Here is a 15,341-nt window from a genome sequence, read left to right as displayed (position 1 = left end):
GTGTTGGGCTGCTTTTTGCCTAAATGGATTGCAGCAGAGTCTGGGTGAGAAGTAGGTTCCCTCACTCCGAGCGGGACACCTTTAATTGTGAACGGCCGGCAATACGAGGCTCTAATGGGGTATGTGCTGATGCCCAAGCAGCTGCTGAATACAGAGTTTTATCATTCCAGGCGCCTAAATTCTGCCAAAATTGAGGCAGAACAAAGAGAGGCCATGTGGCTGATGACCCTGCAGCCCCTCAGTCTCGTGGCAAGGGGCACTGGTCGGGCATCCGCCCGCAGAGACGGCAGCATCTTACTGCTCAGTGCTGCGTCACCCACTGAGCAGGAAGGCTGGGCTCCCCGAAGCCCCAGTCGTGAGTGTTTTGTACCGATACAAGAAAAATTCTTTTGGCTTGTTATTGATAGAAACCTAACTTAATTTTCCTGTTAATGAGGGCTTAATAGTGGTCTGTTGACGTTACCATGGTTCAGCTGATTTTCCTTCTTGGGTAAGCGTGCATCCTTGGCTGTTTTTTCTCTGTGCCGAAAGGCGGATGCTGAGAGGCAGATCGTATCTAGCAGGGTGCTGCTCCCGTCTTTGCACCGGTGTGGGTGCAGTTCTGCCTCACACCACCATCCCACACCCGTCCGGAGCTGTTCTCCTGGCTCCTGCTTTACCTTTGCACTGTGGTGTGCAGGTGTATGTACGTACTGTGTTCAAATGACTGCCAGGTTTTACATTTAAATACTCCCCTCTTCTTCTTCCGTTAAACCTTATTTTGTCAGGACCTTTGCAGCTGGCGTTACATGGCACATACTTTATTATCAGAGTCATCGCTTTCATCCTTCTAACCTTCACAGTTGCCACAGCAGACAGAATCACAGAATCACAGAATGGTAGGGGTTGGAAGGGACCTCTGTGGGTCATCTAGTCCAACCCTCCTGCTGAAGCAGGGTCACCTACAGCAGGCTGCACAGGACCTTGTCCAGGCGGGTCTTGAATATCTCCAGAGAAGGAGACTCCACAACCTCCCTGGGCAGCCTGTTCCAGTGCTCCGTCACCCTCAGAGGGAAGAAGTTCTTCCTCATATTCAGACGGAACTTCCTGTGCCTCAGTTTGTGCCCATTGCCCTTTGTCCTGTCACTGGGTACCACTGAAAAGAGCTTGGCCCCATCCTCCTGACACCCACCCTTCAGATATTTATAAGCATTTATTAGGTCCCCTCGCAGCCTTCTCTTCTTCAGGCTGAACAAGCCCAGCTGCCTCAGCCTCTCCTCGTAGGGGAGATGTTCCAGTCCCCTCATCATCCTTGTAGCCCTCCGCTGGGGGATAATGTAGAGTGAATTTCCTTGGCCAGTATTAAAACCACAAAGAAATCCAGAGTAGTTCCGTAAAAAAGGAATCACTTGATAGAACTACTTGCAAGGGACTGAAAGGGGGAGGACGAAATGAAAGCGCAGTCCAGCTGCAGGAAAGTGGCTGTGGGTCCACCATCTCGGGCTGGCAGCTGCCACGTTGCTGCATGTGTCGTCTCAGACCTGGTTTAACCATGAAATGGTTAACGCAGAACGGTCAGCGCTGCTGAGCAGGGAACGGACCTCGCTGGGGGACGCTTACTGCTATTTATGTTGTGAATTATCTCAGTAAGTTTTGCATCTGTCCTTGTAACAATTCTGTTTTCTGCCTGCAAGTTCCCCTTTTCTCATCGTGTCTAATAAATCAAATGGAATTTGCAAAATATTACAAAGTGACATTAGGATGTGCCTGTTAACAGAGTAGAGTGAATTAATTACACGCCGTGAACTAACTGAACTCATTTACTAATTGATGAATTAAATTTATCGTGTCTGTTACAAACGGGAGAACTCGGATGCAGACAGAATGAAGAGCTAACTCTCTTCTTCACAAAGTCACTAGAGTTTCTTTGGGTTTAGTTTTCCGTAGTCTAGTAATGGCCGCGTCTTTAGAAGTAGGAAGTTACGCCAGTCATTTGCAGTTTGGGGTTCTCCTCTGTGATTCTGCCCTGCGCCACTTCCCGGCTAACGTCTGCCTCTTGAGTTCATTTGAAACTCCGAAGTTTCTAGTTACTTTTTCTTAGCCAGGTATTAGCACTAGTTCTTTGTCCCTACCTTTTTTCACTGGTGAAACACTCAGTGCCATCAATCATGGTGTCCAGCTTGAGATTCCATCCAGACTGGTTGCCTGTAGTTCTGGGGTTTTCACAGAATCACAGAATGTTCGGGACTGGAAGGGACCTCTGTGGGTCATCTAGTCCAACCCCCCTCCCAAAGCAGGATCACCCTCAGCAGGCTGCACAGGACCGTGTCCAGGCGGGGTCTTGAATATCTTCAGAGAAGGAGACTCCACCACCTCCCTGGGCAGCCTGTTCCAGGGCTCCGTCACCCTCAGAGGGAAGAGGTTCTTCCTCATGTTCAGATGGAACTTCCTGTGCCTCAGTTTGTGCCCATTGCCTCTTGTCCTGTCGCTGGGCTCTTAGTGTACACAATGACATCCTCTCTGTCACATTCTGCATCTTTTCTCTTCCAAATTTCCTCTGCAACCTTACATTTGATTACTGCTTCTGTGCAGTCGAGTTCCAGATCTGCACCTCTGTGCAGCATTTTGTTTCTCTCCTGAGATGTTTGCCTGCCGTGTGCACGTGTGAGTTGACAGCAATCAGCTGCAGCTCAGTACAGCTTCAACAGAAAGGAGCTTTCTCCCATGCCAACCCTCTGTAAATGCCACAAAAATACGTTTTTATTTAAGCCTGTATTTTAAAGCTGTACCTTTCCTGTGATGCCTAGAGTAGATAGGCCATCGGGCTGTTAATCTGCCTTTTTTCAGGTTTTATAGTCTCATTATTCTTTATGCTTCCTCTTTTTTTACGTTTCTCTGCTCTTCCTGGCCTCAGGCAGCAGAGTACAAACCAAACTCCTGGTTTATGTGAAGCTGCTAGTTTGGTGTGCCTTAGTGCGTGACGGGACTCTGCCCTGCTACAGTAGTTTTACAGTACCTCCCTTGGAAATCACTGGCAAGGTAAATATCATCAGAGCTTCAAAATCTACACAGAGTTTCTCAGGTCCCAAAGAAAGTCGGACTAGAAACAGAACTCCAGCCTTCCTTGTTTTAACACTCAAATTGCGAGATGCTGACCTCGTTTATAGCTTCAGAAGATGGAGCTGGTTACAGGGAGGGGACTAATACGATCACAAGAAAGTTGTAGCAAAACTGAAATAGGTATGCTGTGTTTTTCTGATAGGTAGGGACCTAATTTCCTAATGCAGCTGAAGTTGTTCAATGGCTGTAGCAGATCAAAAAGTACTCCGCAAAACCAAAACATGTTCAAAATCCAACAGCCACTTTTCCCCGTCTCTCGCCTGGCTGTGTTTAGTACGTGGAGCATGGTGCCGTGGTCCTCCAATTACTTCTATAATTTTCATGGCGTATGCCAGCATCAGCATTTGTTACTGAAGCACAATGTCTGGTTTTATCCTGATGATGTGTTTTGTCCTGTAACAGTAGTCAAATACATGAACTGAGTAGTAAAAGGGGTTAGGAGTAAGGATCAGTAAATACTCCAAGCTGTGCGTGGTCGGGTGGATGTAATCAGTTCCAGTGCTCCACATGCTTGCCAGTTGATCCTTGCTCAGCGTGGAGCGAAGATTCCTCTCATCTCCTGGCTCTCCAGTCCCTAGCACAACTTCCAGGCCATTGATCAGTCCCTAAAATCTTACGGTAGATCTGTCATCCCTCCTCTTCTCTCTCCAGAAGCAGCAAGCTCTTTAGTGAGGTGCCGTGGCCTGGCCTAACTGAAAAGGTGCAGAAATGGAGGGGACTGTGTAAGCGCTGGGCAGTTGAGTTTCTTCTGCTGGTGGAGGAGGTGGGCAGGTCCTGGAGGGTCTGCGGGGCCGGTGGCCCCGGGGCCCTGCTGACCCCGTGGTGGTGACAAGTGTCGACCGGCTTGGTTCCTCCAAAGCTTCTTCACTCTGTAATAAAACGAGGTGCTGCGAAACGGAACCAAACTGGTTAAAAAATGTGCCGTAGCTGGGTGACCTTTTTCTGCTTCTGTAAGGGGAAGCTGAAGTGGAAATGCAAACATGCATTTAAATAAACCATTTTATAAATTCCAGGTGCTGATCTCATGAGACCGCCTTGCATATGCCAGAGGAAGAACATTGTTGTTTGAGGGAAAACCTGTTTATAAAAAAGTACAAATTGAAAGGTAAATAATTGCTGTTTCCAGTAAATTGATGGAATATCCTCTCTGCATTGATTGTGTTCCCTGCTGTGAAGTACGTAGTGTAAATATATCTGGCAGATATTGTCACTGCCGCTGTGCAACACCAGTATGTAGGAAATGAATATCTTTAAAATTTTTATTTCTGATTCATTGCTTCTTCAGCATAACAAAGAGTTCAAAGGTGGTTTGTTTTGCTCTGAAAATATTTCTGGCTTGGGTTTGGGGCTTTTTTTTGCAGTGTCATACTTGATGGGAGGCATAAAGAGTATTTGTCTTCAGCTCAAAGATCCTTTGGAGTCTGTGTGTCGGGCGTGGGAATTCAGTTGGGATTAAAAACAATCACACTTGGAGCGGTCTGATTGAATTTCCCATCCCTCTTAATTGCTGTCATTTTTGCTGTGTGGTGATTTTAATTTCACTTTCTCTTCAGTAATCGTGGTGTCTTTCAAAGCAGTCAGAATTTGAGTTTGTATTATACCAGGAAAAAAATCCAGAAACACAGACGTTTTCATGTGTGTTTAATGTTATTTTTAAGAGCTAGGTAAGAGCAGTTCTTTCCAGGTCCCCTTTCATCCTTCAGCAGACAAACTAGCACGATGGTTTATGTAGCAGTACAAATGAATCCAGCGCTGACGATAAGCAGAGGGGCAGAAAAGTTACAGGCGCCTGGTTTGAAGAGCTCACTTTGTCGAGGCAGAAGTGGATGCAATACAATGCGCGGCACAAGAATATAAACAGTAGGTGTAGTTTTTGAGTGCTTCATGACAGGGGCATTTCTATTCAGCGCTGGGATTAGCTCTTCTATTGAAACTTATGTAACAGCTACGTTGCCAGGGTGGTTGCTAAAAATGATGTTCATCGCTCTTCAGATTCCAACCACTTTAAGTCAGAAGAAATATTTTAAACTGGAGAAGTTTTTTTTTTTTCCCCCTAATTATCATTGGTTTTCTCCCAGATGCCAATGAGATACTTTTGGGTATGTAATACAGCAGTGGGAATGAAAAAAATGTTTTTATAATGTAAAGACACAGACAAGCAACAGTGAGTTTTGTTGTGGGTGGCTACTTCGTTAACAAACCTTAGAAAACAACAGGGAATTAGCTTGTTCATTATGGTTGTCCTGCATGATTTCGAAAGTATGACATCTGCCGCTTTTATCCAGCAAATCATGATGCCCTTGGGAAAAAAAACCTGTATTCCTGCCTCTGTTGCCCCGAAGACTGGTGTTTGACGGCAGAGCAGTCAGCTGCTATGGTGATGGGCACAGGGTGGGAACGTGGACAGAAATAGAGAGAGGCGAGGCTGAAACCAGACTGTTCCTGCTTCCTTAGCATTTCAGTAGCCCTTTCTGAATTTGGTGATGACTGATTTCAAGGGGTTAAGGGGTGATTTCGCTGTTTGCTGCCTTAAATTCTTGCAAATAATGCTAAATAATAGGCAAAAAGGAGAGCGAGATGCTCAGATTGATAATGTTCATACAGGACTGCTTGTAATTCCCTGCAGTGCAGCTTGTGCACGTTGTGCTTGAATTTGGATGCTCAGAAATCTCCCTCCTCCCATGCGAATTGAAGTCAGTTTTTGGTAATGCATAATTCATACACTAAAGCCTTTGTCACAGAAACATCGCACTGTTTTTCCCCCGGCTTCATAAGCCCGCTTTTGTATTTTTAGGATTTCTGTTTCCTAATAATCCCTAAAATCAGCCTGAAGAGGTTTTGAAACAGAATTCCGAGTAAATCTGAGACAGCTTGTACGTGAAGGATATTGCTCCACGCAGTTAGGTGATTCTCTGGCACCTGCTGTCTGCAGAGCCTTCCTCCACGAAGAGTTATTTCCCTGTGGCGTGGGGGCATATCACTGCTGTGGAGTCAGCGTGGCGTGGACTGGGGCTCAGGGTCATCTGTCGGGAGGTTTGTAGGCCAATTTAGATAGATCTTACAAGGCGTGTCTACACACGTACTTCTGTGTGAAACAGAGATGGTAATTTCATGCTGTGAATTTTGAAGCTCTGATCGAAAATGACTCCTTCCATCGGAAACATGATGCCTGTATTTTAGTGGTGGGGTTAGTGGTAAGCCTTGATTGCCTGTTTTGACTGTAAATGCACTCACAGTTCAGATTTTGAGGAGCAGTCACTTGGCGATAAGCCTGTATAAGAGACTGGAGGAAGAGAAGAATGATTATGAAGTCGATTTTTAATTTATTTCTTTGAAGAACAACATAGAGAAGGGACTAACTCAAACAGCTTCTGGTATTTTTTTTTTCCAGATTCTGAGGACAAACCTGTCAATAGTGAATTGTTCCAGAAACAAGTGGAGAAAATTGTACATGGTGGAAGCTGTTTTTTCTAAGGTGTAGCACATCTGTGTCCCCCCTTGGTAGCAGCTGATGGTGGAAGTACCTCAAAGCATCAGCCACCAGACCTTTGCCGTTAGAAGCTTTGAGAAGCTTCTGGAGTGAAAATGCATGCAGAACAGGTATGGATGTTTCAGTAGTGCGAAATACTGGTCTTTATTCAAGGTCTGTTTGCTTGTTCCAGAGGAATGTTCCCCAGATCACTTACTTGGTAACTCTTTTCAGTACAGCTAACCAAAGCACAGGAATGAAACTGAGATATGTGAAGTTCTGCCATCACTGTAGGGAATTCTGGCAGTAATGGTTAGTCATGTCATTAATGTCTTCCCCCAAATGCTTTTTCTTCTTACCTGTTTGTCAAGCCAGCGCAGACTGTCTGGTCTCATTAAATTCCAGCTGTGGAGGCTTTGATTGTTTCTTGCACGTTGCTAATTTTAAAATAACAGAATTGTTCAGCAAGAAAAATTTAAATGGAACAATTTAGGCAGCAGACCAGTGGGGAAAGCTGGACCTTGTATAAAAAAAACTAGTAAAACTTGATTAAGGATCACAGTTTGGTGTATTGATTTTCTTGTGCAAGTTCAAGAACTGTGTTTCATCGCAGGCTGAAACTCATCTCAACTCCTCATGACCAGCTGAGCGAGGGAGATGGGATTTGATGCTATCCGAGGTGCAATTCCACAGTTCATGTCTGTTGCTAGTGCCAGCTTAATAAGCTTTTGCCCACCCCCAGCCATTCATTTCCAGCTCAGCAGCAATGCAGTGCCGTCTCTTCCCTGACCGTGTGGAAAACCAGATGACTGAAAATATCTCAGTCGAGAAAAGAAAACTTTTTTTTTTTTTTTCCTTTGAATTAGAATCATTTGAGTGAACTTGTTCATAGCATGGCCCGCAGGCGGTTGTATCGGTACAACTGAAGGTGCCATGAACTGCAGCATCAGAGGCAGCAGTGAGCGCTGGAGAGTGTCCCAGCATCAAGTGATGTTGCTGTCAACAAAAATCTGCTCTGGGACTGTATCCTGGATGGAGGGGTTTCACTAGCTATGGTATTATGTAATGAGCTGCTGCTTTTCATTTGATTTTATTTTATTAAGAAAGATTAACATCTTCTTGCTTGGGCAGGTTTTTTTCTTGAGGAGATAAACCGTCCCTGTGAGAAGTCAGTCAGCTTTGTGGACAGCCATGAATGTCAATAAAGTCTTGGCAAACACAGTAGGTACTTATTCAGCCTTGCAAATTAAAAACATTTTTCCTGCTTGTTTAGTGAAGGGAACAAAAAAAGACAAATTACATAGCGGGTGAGCTCTCTTAATAGTTGGAATTCATTAAGCTGGTGGTGAAAACGCTGGGGGATTGATGGTGCAGAAAAACGAAAGATGAAGCAGCTTTTCCCCCGATAGCCGTGGTTTAAGTTCAAGTTGAAAATGACCAAAAGAAAATCCCTTGAAGACATCTGTAACAGACTTCACAGTCTCAGTTTCTATCTTGGTAGGCTGTTCTTCCTCACTGCAGTTTGTATTAATTGGTTTTTCAGCTGACAGTCAGTTTCTCAGTGGTTCCTCGATCATCATCGTGCCATAGGGTATCTGCAGCAGCTCATAAATGAGATAGGTGGCCAGGCGTTAAGTAGGAAGTTTGCACAATCGCTTCCCATGCCGTAGCCATTCCGGGAACAGAGGCTTTCTGCAGAGTTGTCAATCTGTCGTCTTCCCTTGGCTCCACATTTTATGAAGAAAAAAAAAAAAAAAAGGAATTTAAGAAGTTACAATAAGTTGAGCAGTTTGTCAGACATAACGTACTTGCAGGCTATTGTCTGCAGATTACAGGCTGACTCGGTCTTTCAGCCTGTCATAGATGGATCATAAAGCTGTCGTAAGCAAAGCTTTAACAAAATCCATTTTTCGCAGCTCCTGGTACAGCAGAGCATGGAACGGAAGCAGTAAGACTTATTTTTATGAATTTCCTGTACAGGATCGTTAAGTCCAGTTGGAAGTCTTTCCAAGTCGCTCCCAGTAGCTGTTCTATCTGATTAGCCCTGATTAATGTGATAAAAGTGCTTACAATTGTCGTTTGCAGTCAAAGATGGGATCACAGTTCCCGTCATATTCCGGGCCCTTAGACTCAGGAATTCATCACTGGAAGAGAGAGGGTTACCTGACAGGTGTCTGAGGGCAGCTAAACCACCTGTAAATCACTGGAATTATTCAACAGCTGAACAAAGCCATGGTGAACTCTAATCTTGTAGTTGTTTCATCGCAGCCAAAACTTCACTCGTGTAAGTAATCCCATCAATGTCAAATAAAGTCCCGTGAATTCTGAAGTATTGAAGATCAGGGCTTAAGTCGCTGACTTGTCACGCCCATGATTTTCTCTGGAAGGTTACAGAACAGTGTTAGATCGTAACTACAGAAAGAAAAATGTCCCCAGAAACTCTCCCATCTAAATTTTCTATCTAAGTCTATGAGTTCTGGGTTTGCCTATTTCCCAAGCTCTTGCTTTTCTGCGAAGTAGATATGTAAATGTAAAGACATTATCTCCTCTGTTCCTCCTCTTCCTTTCCAGCTAAATGAGAAAATTGCTCTCAGCTTTTCTCATCATTAAATCTAGGAAGGACAGAGTAGTCCAAGATCTGAAAATGTTTTAAAACTTACAGGGCCTAATTAGAAGGAGGCATCTTGGAGAAGTACAATAGCTGTCTATCTGCAGTTGATTTGTTTTTCCAATTTAGAAATGACAGCTTACAGCCCTAATGCGAGAGTGTTTCTCATTATCTGTGTTCTAGAAACACGCGGAGTTATTACAGGTTTTGAAAGATGCTTTCTTCAAAACTGCAAATGATACTAAATGGAAGAATTTGCTCTCTGGGTAGTCAGATGATGGTGCTGTGGTCTGCGCCCGTTCTAGGGCTAGTGGTAAAGACAGAGCCACGCTGCTGGACCTCGGCTTCACAGCCCGCGCACGTCACAAATGCAGCTGCGCAGGAGAAGATGCTGTAGCACTATATGGCCATGCCTTGTCTGGGGAGCATAACGGTTGTGGAGTGCTCTTGCTTTTCTTGTTTCACAGATGGACTTTTTAATGAAGATTTTCTTGGAGAGGAGTGCGTTAGCTCCGCTGTTGACAGATAGCCTCGTGGGAACTGTCTGCAGTAATTTGAGATGGCTCTCCTCTATCTCCAGCCATCTAGAAGTTACGTTTCTAGTCTAAGCTGTTCGTTCTGGTTGTCATTGTGGTAAACGAAGAGAGGGATGCATCTCTGGAGGTGATTAAACCTTAGAAACAGATGTAATTAATTTGTTACGTTTTTGAGATGGTGTCCTGCCCCCTGAAGAGAAGGAGTTTTAGAATATTTGGCTGTCCTCAGGAGACCACAGATGGGTTTGTTTGGTTGATGGTTGTAATCGACAAAAATCAGCTTTCACGGGACTTCCAGAGGCAGGTACCGCGCACACCGGGTGCGTTACACGGCGGGAGGGCACAAGTAACGAGCTGTGCTCTTCTTCAGTTACACTACAGCATGCCAAAGTTTGAGGCTTTTTCATACTTTGACTGTTCCATCCTGCCCACATTTTGAAACCGCTTTATTTTAACCGTGTGCTACAGCAGGAGCGTTTCTTGCGCTCGCATGGAAGGTTCACGGAGAGCCGTGCGCTCCGGGCAGAGCTCCGGGAGACAGGCACCGGCGCGGCTCGGTCCTGCCGCTCCCGCCCAAGCTGCTTCCTGACTGCTCTGCTCCACACAGACGCTTGCTGGACAGAAAAACTGCGTAGTAGATCCAACGCTGATGTGGCCTGGCATAGTTAGAGCTCTTCCAGTAACTGAAGCAGCTGCCCGCTTTCAGAGGCCCAGCCTACTCCGTTCGGTTGTTTTCCTTAATACAATGTTGTTTTACCCCTGTGCAGGGCATGCTGTCCCGTCGTGCCTCCCCTCTGCCCTGCCACCAACACGCGCGGTCTCTCTTGCGCCGGTGCTGCTGCCTCGGGTCGTTTGTGCCTTGCTGAGGGGTTGATGTACCTGTCGAGTACGGCCCAGAACATTCCGCCGCGAGTGTGGCTGAGCCTTGCTGTCTCTGCAAACACTCCGACTCGCTTGACACTATTCTGCAGATGTTATTTGGATACGTTTGTTCTGCCAGCTGAGATGAGAAGTTGCAGACAGGTTATAAAAACATACATCTGCTTGAAGGGAATAAATTGTCTAGAACACACTTCAGTAGCAGACTTCCAGGAAAAAACCCTGTGTCAGACTTCTTAGAAGTAGTGCTGGGACCAGGTGGTAAGTGCCAGATCTGAATAGTCCGTAATGAATGCAAGCCTTAACGTTCGGTTTGGGCACGAACTTTTTCTCTGATGCTGCAAATACCACCTCAGTGAGAGCGAGCAGACAGGTGGGCTGGCTTTCAGATTATCTGTGTGGCCTTTCCAATGAATATTCAACATTTAGGCATTAATATGTAGCTTCTGTCGTATGCTGGTACGTCTTTCTGCTGCTGCTGTTAAAAATAACGTCTGTTAGTGTCTTGCAGGAGACCTTTTCACACATCGTTTTGCTGTCACTAGAGGGAGTTTGCAGCAGCGCTTTCCTCGCTGAGTTGTTCGGTTGTAGTCAGCGGTGGCAGACCTCGGCAGACATGATGTGTTCATAGAGGACAGTACCAAAAGTAGGATGACGGTCCTTCTTCCCTGGTTAAACCCTTGTACATGTTGTCCAAGCTTGACTAATAAAATTCTTCAGGGTGACGCTGCTGTAAGCAATTCTGATTCTGTTGGTAGCACTGTAATAGAAAACAGAAATGAACATGCAGTGACTCAAACCAAAAGCAAGGGTAAGAATAAGAAAAAAGCATCAGCTATTTAGTAGGAAAGATAAAGATAAAAAAACGGAATGGTTGGGTATTCTTCTGTGGCATTTCCAATTTATTGTTACAGGAATATCATCCCAGCTAGAAACAAGCTCCCTCAGGAAGCTGGTTTCATATGGTGGTTTAGATTTAACTATTCATTGTCTAGCACCATTTGAAATCAGTGTTCTTGGAGGAAGAATGCCTGCCTTCATCAGTGAAACAGATCCTTGGAAACCTCAGTGGAAAAGAAGACAAACTCAAGATCTTCCTTGTGTGCTTCTGCCGTTACGGTCAGCTCCACCACCAAACAAAGTCCCTCGGTAGGCTGGGACGGCAGAGTCTGTGGCCCAGGCGACCCTTGGGAAAGCAATGCAATGTGTGATTTACAAGGCAGAAATCCTGCTGTAATGCTGCTGGGCAGCAGTATATTTACAGTATTTGTAGGTGGTGACCCAGAACTTTGGAAACAGGAAGGGCTTGCGAGACATAAACAATGCAAGCAAGCGTAGTACAGAATTGCAACACAGGGTTGAAAATGTTGACGTTAGTGCAGCAACTAGTAAATCCAGTGCAAACAACTAGTTTGTGCAGCATGGGGAGGAATAAGGAGAGGAACTTCATTTGCTCCACTTTCTTTTCAACTCGAAGCCTGTTTCAGCCTCACGTAGATACTTTTTTGTTAGTTCTTTACTGCTCTTGTAAATACCTCGTACGTGTATCATCCAAGACACGCAATAGGATTCAAAGCAAATAATTTCAAATTTGAGCACTGGGAGTTCCAGATGCTGGTTGCATCCCTGCTGCGTGTTTGCTTTTTCGTTCTGGCAGGTTTGGTAGATCTGGATATGCTTACTCATTTTGTGTGACTTGAATTTCCAGCGTTCAGGCTGCAGGTCTGATAGCCTGATACACTGGTTGGGGTTAATGGAAATGGCCAGCACCAGCGCCTGTGAGAACTGGACCACGTGTGGTAGGCCACATTCTCCCAGGCTGCTGAAATTTGGAGAACTTGAAGCATTACAAGATTAGCTTTACAATGTTAAGATGTGTGTAGCTAATGATGGATTTTGAAAGTTACCACCTGCTAAATCTCTGTCTTCTCATCGATGTCTTAATAATATTTGTAACATTTTTTCTAGTGTCTAGTGTCACAGAGGTAATTCATTAACATTTATCAAGTATTTGGGGATCCTCCAATGTAAAATATTACCCAGTACTATCCAGCACTTAACTCTTCTTCCTTGCAGATCTCAGTAACCCCTTTAGAGGATGACTGATTTCTTTTGGTGTTCAGAGTCAATAATATTTTCTAGCACCATTTGAAATCGGTTATAGTGATTGGGGAATTGCTCCTTGTGAATTTTATACAAGAGGCTCCACAGAGAATCTTTAATGGTACTACCTAGGACTGAAAACAGGGAAGTGTGTTATTTTAGTGAACAGAATTACTGAATGCAGAAATACTACATGTTTGAACTGTAGTCGTGTTAGGTGCTTTTATATAGCTGGAGATGTTTCCTAGGAGAAATTACAATCTGTAGTAGGTAGAGAATGTGAAATACGTAACACGAGGTCTTAATTTAGGTCATCTGTGTAGAGATGCTACTCAGAACGGTTTGCAAAGCCATACAGTACTGAGTGTGGAGATGAAGGGAGATGGCTTTCCCAATGCGAATTACCAGCACGGACTTAAGATAAAAGAAAAAAAAACCCACGCTGTTGGCTTAACGATCTGGCCGTGAGGTATGAGGAAATGAAAAGTCAGCAGCAGGAAGCCTTCCAATCTCCAATTACCGTACTCCGGACATGCTGAAAGCGAGAGCTTGTGAAAGATTTCGTTGCCAGCCAGAGAGCTTTTTGCGTTCTCCTCTCTTACACTGCGAACAGTGTAAGCCACAAAACTGAGTCATCTTCCCAAAGACGTTAGAATATCCAAGAAGATATTTTCTCTGACAGTTCAGCTTTTCAGAGGAACAGAACTGGACAGAGAGGGAGAGTCGGAGTGTGGGTCGCGTCCCCACTTGCAGCAGGATCTCATTATCCATGAAGATAATTTCTGAAAATCATTCTTCAGCAAGCTTGTCCTACTACATCCAGCTTTTTGGATCTAATTTTTGGAGCTGATAACACAGAACAACCTACAGCAGCGCATCCCTGTAGCTAGATTCACGGGGGAAAACAGGAATATATTGCTTTTCCCTGTATGGGGCAACTGAAAAACCAGGTTCAGCCTGTAAACAGCTGGAGCGGCTTTTGAGTATTCAGAGACATGTCTAAGGTGGTGGTCGGTTTGTGGCAGCATATTTATCTTTCTCTTCCCCACTTTTCTGTCTTTTCATCAGTATATACTCCTGTTACTTGCTTTTCTTTTTGTTTAATTGCGAAAGAATCAGGTAGTCACAATCCAAAAGAGGCTTTGTATGAAAAGTACGTGGCTTCTGTCTAGTCTCTCACTTCCCATCCCTTTGTGAAATCCACCCTCATGGTTTGTCTTTTTTAGATAAAACCCTCAGAAGCGGGTAGCACTGTGTGTAGTACAAAAGACTCAAGGTTAGCCCTTAAATTAATACAAAAATGATTAAAATACTAAAAATGTCGAATGGCTAGCAGCGTATTTTTTGCAGTATGATGCAGAGAGTTGACACCTGCCCACATAGGTATTTTGAGGGGTTTGATGCATGTTCTTGTCAAGGTTAAAAGCTATATAAAGTATTGCGCTCTGGAAATGTGGTTTACAAGTAATTGACGTGGTTTAAGTACATCTACTGCTTCAGTAGCTCCCGTACAGACCATTGCTTAAATGATTTCTTGTACGAAGTCCTTGAATGAGCAGATCGATCTGTTTGGAGTTTAGCTGCTTGTACTGTGCTTGTCAAGGTAGGATCTAAATGTCTATAGACAGCTTTACGGTTAAAGGAGACTCGTTAGCACAAAAACTAATCTCAAGGTAAGAATCGATTACAGTGATCACACAAAAACAGCTGAAGGAGATTATTAAAGTTTTAATTAGTGAAAAGTAAGAGGTTTTTAAGCTGTGGTAATTTCCTCTGGGCCATATAGAGATTTCTGAGCCGTAGTAATTTTCTCGTTTGTGCCAAATAGAAAAAACGGAGCTGCCGACTGCTTGGATCTCGCGTAAGGCTTTTCAGACGTGAGTGCTGTTGCCGGTGTGTCCGTGTGCTCGCAGGGTTGTGTTCTGTTCCTTGTTGGGTCTTTCATGCAGCAACCGGCAAGGAAAGGATGAAGGAACAGAAGAAGGTGGGAAAGAAGGAAGATGCACGCTTCTATAAGTACAGAAACATTGCACTGTAAAATATAGATATGTATGAGGAAGAGAAGCGTGTGTAATGGCTTTCTCTTTTTTGATCCTATTTGCTCTCAGCTCGTGGCCTTTTTAGAAATTGAAGCTACTGGAAGACAGTCTTCCCTGTCACACGGTCAGATTTAGATGTGAAACGGTGTTTACGAAAACTGCACCAGTCTCAAAACACTGATCAGGTACCGCAGTATGTCACTTAACCTGCTTGTTTGCAAATCTGCTCCATCTGACTGCTCAGTACCCTGCAGCAGCTGCAAAACGCAGTGTGCAAGGAGACTGCTTCGCAGTCAGCAAAGCTTGTCTGTTGCCAGTCTTCTGGAACGGTGTTCAGATGAAATGAACACTTGGAGTAAGCCAAAAACAACGCTGGAAGTCAGTCGCTGCTCTTCCCCCAGGCTCTCACTTCTGGACCAACATAAAAGGTGCTGATGGTGGGCTGAGGGGGAGAGAAGGATGATGTATTTGGGGAGGTTTTTAATACAAAAAATACTTCAGAAATGTCTTGCAATGTACCCTATTTCTATTAATGAGGCATTAAACCAATTCATTTTACTACACCAATCCTTTATTTCAGTTGTCACGTTAATTTGTCTGAAACTTTT

General features: G+C 44.5%; 1 long non-coding RNA gene across 2 annotated transcripts in view; it reads left to right on the top strand.

Annotated features, from left to right (window-relative positions):
* Positions 1–11,293, top strand: part of LOC142362194 (uncharacterized) — a 128,175-nt gene extending 116,882 nt beyond the window's left edge. For both annotated transcript variants that reach the window (XR_012764788.1, XR_012764789.1), the window contains exons 4-5: positions 6,491–6,699; positions 11,093–11,293. This is a non-coding gene — a long non-coding RNA (uncharacterized LOC142362194). The remainder of the gene's footprint in view (positions 1–6,490; positions 6,700–11,092) is intronic.
* Positions 11,294–15,341: the final 4,048 nt, after the last annotated feature.

The sequence above is a fragment of the Opisthocomus hoazin genome, chromosome 8 (assembly GCF_030867145.1).
Source record: "Opisthocomus hoazin isolate bOpiHoa1 chromosome 8, bOpiHoa1.hap1, whole genome shotgun sequence".
NCBI lineage: Eukaryota > Metazoa > Chordata > Aves > Opisthocomiformes > Opisthocomidae > Opisthocomus > Opisthocomus hoazin.
Note: the sequence above shows the minus strand (reverse complement) of the source record. Positions and strands in the feature narration are given on the sequence as shown.